This window comes from Acipenser ruthenus, chromosome 23 (genome assembly GCF_902713425.1).
Source record: "Acipenser ruthenus chromosome 23, fAciRut3.2 maternal haplotype, whole genome shotgun sequence".
In the NCBI taxonomy this organism is placed as follows: Eukaryota; Metazoa; Chordata; class Actinopteri; order Acipenseriformes; family Acipenseridae; genus Acipenser; species Acipenser ruthenus.
In genome coordinates, this window is record NC_081211.1 from 20,451,669 (window position 1) to 20,456,935 (window position 5,267).

The 5,267-nt window shown below is 40.0% G+C and overlaps 1 non-coding gene across 1 annotated transcript in view; it reads right to left on the bottom strand.

The window, feature by feature from the left end:
- Positions 1–5,205: 5,205 nt before the first annotated feature.
- trnav-aac (transfer RNA valine (anticodon AAC)) overlaps positions 5,206–5,267 on the bottom strand; it is a 73-nt gene continuing 11 nt past the window's right edge. Inside the window, exon 1 of the tRNA in view lies at positions 5,206–5,267. This exon is cut by the window's right edge and continues 11 nt beyond it. This is a non-coding gene — a tRNA (tRNA-Val).

A 5,267-nucleotide genomic window follows, 5' to 3' on the forward strand; every position in this document is an offset into this window, starting at 1 on the left:
TATTTATTGCAATAGAAAGTCGCTAGAATGTCACCAGGTTTTATTCAGAGTACCTTAATTATCTATACGTCGCATTCTCATTTATAAAATCCATCGGGTTTACAAAGTCGCCAGATCTTGGGACAAATTCCCAGAAATGGCAACACCGCTCACACACGGCTGGCTGAGAAAACGAGGTATGACACAGGCCCGGTTTTTGGGATGGAACCGCATAACAGTCTCGCGTTTTGATTGGTCCATGTCTGTCACATGAATACGTCGTCACACGGGTGGAAAAGCGGGCAGGCATTTTTAACATTGTGATCAGATAGAGAGAGTGTTCTGCTTCCCACAACCTTACCATTAAAATATGTGGTATTACACTGTACTGATATTACAAACTATGAGGAATTACTTTATATAAATTATCATGTTATGCACGAATGTAAGAATTGGCTTTCTGTGGTGGTGTACTTTTTTCTTTCAAGTAGCATATATCTATAATCGTTTTTGCGATATATTTTAATATAAAACATATACGCTATTGCAGTTTTGTTACAGGATACATTAGTTTATCTCTAATGTAATCACAGTTTTACATATAGACTGCCCCTGTTTTCATTTACGTCGCAAATTCTGGGCCGCTTTACTTTTCAGATAATGTCCCAAATTCTGGGCCGATTTGGTTTGCAGATAACATCCCAAATTCTGGGCCGCTTTGGTTTTTAGATAACGTCCCAAATTCTGGGCAGCCTTGGTTTTTAGATAACATCCCAAATTCTGCGCCGCTTTGCATTTCCGAATTCAACCCAGTTTTGGGGAATCAGCTGACAGCCGAGTTTCTAAGGCATGCATGCAGAGTTTACCATAAACTGGATCGTGAATTCATTTGAGAGTAACCCTTAGTACATTAATCAAAGTTCATGTATTTTTTACTCTCCCCAGAAATCTTTTTTTTTTTTTTTTAATGAAAAAAACAAAAATGTAAATGTTAAAAAACGTATTCCTTATTACATGAAGAAACTACATTGCACTGAAATAGATACATGAAAATTAATTTAAGCAGTCGTTTTCCTTTATTAAAGGCTAATATTAAAACACATTTTTGGGAAGGAACATGGTATTCCGAAAAAAGGACATCTCGTTTTCTTATGTAACGTCCATCAATATATTGTAGTGTTTCAGGTTCTTTTTGGACAGAAATGAGACTGCAACTGTGAGTAGATGAAGGCCGTTTATTTTGACAATAATTAAATAATCACAAAATAAAATCATAAAGTGAGGGAAAGGAGACTGGGAGTCGAAAGTGAAAAAAAATGATTGTAGTAATTTTTCTTTTACCCTACCCTTCCCAGACTTTTCCCCGCCCCTCTTGTGCGCAAAACCTGAACTCCAATTCCCCTCCACACACGTGTACCACCATGCAACCCTGGCACGCACACACCACCATGCAACCCCTGCACGCATACACCCACCATGCAACCCCTGCACGCACACACCACCATGCAACCCCTGCACGCACACACCACCATGCAACCCTTGCACGCATACACCCACCGTAGCAATTCTTTGCAAAATATATTTTCGGGTATTCAGCCCCATTCATGTCTATGGCAGTGTTATAAAACACATTTTCAGGCATATCTCTCGAACCCGAGCACGTAGAACCACCATTCAAAGTGATATAGACTCAGGGGAGCACCCCAAACCACCCCCTAAAAAGGTGTGGTGGTTCACCCAAAAACTCATGTCATGACGAAAAAATTCACTTTGCCAAGCCGTCCTGGCATTTGAACCATGAAAACGGTGACTCCTTGTGCGGGGCCCTATGGGGCCCCAACGCAAAAAAAAATCAAGTTCCTAACCCCCACAGAACCAGAGATACGCCCTGTCAAAAATGTCCAAAAACTACCCTTTTCGGGGTCATATCTCCATGACCCCGAGGCCTAGAAACCGGGTTGAACTTCTTAGGGTCATGTCTGGGGGCCCTCTTTCACAGGGAGCCACCCGTTTTCAAATGCTACATTTTCAACAAATTTTCACATTTTCAGCATGATGGCATGTCAAGGTTGCATTTCCAATAGCTTTTGAGCTCCAGGTTGGCAAAAAAAAGTCTAAACTGGTGTCCTTTCTAGCTGGGGACACGTCACTTGGAGGGATCGACAGGGGCCCAGAGGTGGACCTCCGTACCGATTTTCAAGTCTTGGGGACCCCCGGAACCCGAGATACAGCACCCTGAAAAATGTCTATGGGAAATCCCATTATAAAACCCCTTTGGGGCAACGCCCACCATCTGGCGGTGGGGTGTCGTTTGAACCCGTGGCTGATGTCGTTCTTTAGCTAAGACTCTTGTGCACGCAAAGAATGTCCTTCTGAGTTTGTTGGCCTAGGGGTCGTGGAGATACGGGTACGATAAGAGACCACCCCCTTCCCTATGGCAAATCCCATTATAAAAATACCATCGGGGTAAGGCTCAGCTAATGTCGGTCGTGGGTCTTACGAACTCGAAGGAACCCATTTTCTTTAGCTAAGATTGTTGTGCATCTAAAAAAGAGTACAGAAGCACCAATTTAAGTCCATTCCAAGTGTTTTGTGATCACAGTATCAGCCTGAGTGTATCGGAGCACAGTTTTGCACCAAAAGCGAGGGGAGGCGAAAAAAAGCACTATATACCCTATTCTTTAAGATATCACTTTGCAGTGCAAATTTGAGGAACGCAACCACTTAGCAACTTGCAAATTGGTACTGCAATTTAAAGGCCTGTAGTGTCAGACTGGTAGTGCCTAACTGATTCAAGTGTTTTTGGAATGATTCTTGCAAAGACTGATTTATAAGAAAAAAGAGAGATTGACAAACAGCATTTTGCTTTATATGCATAAACGGGCAACTACAAGAGGGTGTCAAACAAGCTGTGAATGTCCCAGGAGGCTACAGAGTACCTCTGAGTATAAATCCAGATGCTCGCAGTACCTGTTCTTAGATGTCCGAAACCACTGTATCGCTGTATAACTGTATACCCTGTAAATATCACTTTTTATTGTGTATTTGAGGAACACAACCAATTACAAACTTCATTTGAATTGCTGTGCTATCAGAATATCAGTGTATAACTTTGCTGGGTATTGCAGTGTATGCTGGGTATCAAAAGGCCTTCAAACTTTTACAAAAGGCCGTCAAAGTTACAAAAAAATAGGTGTGCTCCTAACCCAATACTTGTCTTTTTAATTCTGTGCATCCAAATAATTGTAGTTAAAAGTTTTAAGAATTAAGCTTACTGTTTGTTGTTCTGTCCTAAACCAGCAGTTTGTCACCCAGATTTATTAAATAAACAGGGGGGGGGGGGGGGGGTCATCAGATTATTCTAACAATTCTTATTGTAACTGAGGTACCGTTCAGTTGAGCGAAAAATGTAAAGGGGTACTCGAGCTGAAACCTCCAGATAGAAGGGGTACAGTTTCAAAAAAAGGTTGAAAACCCCTGACCTACAGTATAAATGATCAGGAATAGATAAGGGAAATGCTGACTAATACAATACAATAGGATTTATTTGAAGTTGTTGAAGGGCACTGGTCTCTTAAACCCAGAAGTTCTGATAAACCCCTATGCCTCACTATATATTGATGGACATTACATAAGCAAATGAGATTACCTTTTTTTTTTTTTGGTATACCATGTTCCTAAATGTTTTCTGAGGAGAGTAAAAAATACATTAACTTTGATTCATGTACTCTTAAATGAATTAACGGTCTAGTTTATGGTAAACTGTGCATGCATGACTTAGAAACTCGGCTGTCAGCTAAGCAGAATATCTCAAAAACTGGCCTGAATTCGAAAATGCAGATTTCGGAACGTTATCTGAAAACCAGAGCAGCCCAGAAATTGGGATGTTATCAAAGCGGCCCAGAATTTGGGACGTTATCTAAAAACCAAAGCGGCCCAGAATTTGGGACATTATCTAAAAACCAAAGCGGCCCAGAATTTGGGATGTTATCTGCAAACCAAATCGGCCCAGAATTTGGGACATTATCTGAAAAGTAAAGCGGCCCAGAATTTGCGACGTAAATGAAAACAGGGGCAGTCTATATGTAAAACTGTGATCACATTAGAGATAAACTAATGTATCCTGTAACAAAACTGCAATAGCGTATATGTTTTATATTAAAATATATCGCAAAAAACGATTATAGATATATGCTACTTGAAAGAAATAAGTACACCACCACAGAAAGCCAATTCTTACATTCGTGCATAACATGATAATTTATATAAAGTAATTCCTCATAGTTTGTAATATCAGTACAGTGTAATACCACATATTTTAATGGTAAGGTTGTGGGAAGCAGAACACTCTCTCTATCTGATCACAATGTTAAAAATGCCTGCCCGCTTTTCCACCCGTGTGACGACGTATTCATGTGACAGACATGGACCAATCAAAACGCGAGACTGTTATGCGGTTCCATCCCAAAAACCGGGCCTGTGTCATACCTCGAGAAAACGGGTCAGATCGACATCGATTGTATTTGCCTGGAGCGGGGTGGACCAATCTCTGCCTGCCAATGGTGTAATTGATACCGCCCACTGGTTCTGATTGACAGAAGTGCTTTTGTCAACGTGAAATGGAAGAAAACGAGAAGATGACTTCGAAATGGAAAAAGCAAAGCAGAAAAGGAAATGCGTTCGCGGAAATGGAAAAGCGCAGAGTGAAATGTAAAAAGTGGAAAATGTGAAATAAATAAATACATAAATAAATACACACATAAAGAAATGTCTATTTATTTATTTGGATATTTATTTACTTACTCATTAATTTCTTTATTTTTAATTGTCATGGAATACCCATAACTAAAGATGGCATCAATGTTATAATCAGTCTCTCACCTGCTCCGTATCGAGTCGTCATTACACGACTCGATACGGAGCAGGTGGGGTGACTTCTTCAATCTAAGTACACATCCAATACAGTACTGACAGTACAGAGCTGGAGGACTTTAGAACACATATACTGCAAATCCTGCTTTTAAATAACAAATATACTGTTTGTTTAATGAAGTGTACTGCTCATCAAATTAAGCTCCTTTTGTTTTTATTTTATGTTTTATTCGGGCTATTTCTACTAAAATGTATACATCGATATTCATTTCTGATTAATTGAAACAACATAGATCAACGTAAAATTATTAATTTTTGAGACGGAGGGAGAAAAAAAAAAAAAAAAAAAAAACATGTTTCCGCCCGGTCTCGAACCGGGGACCTTTCGCGTGTTAGGCGAACGTGATAACCACTAC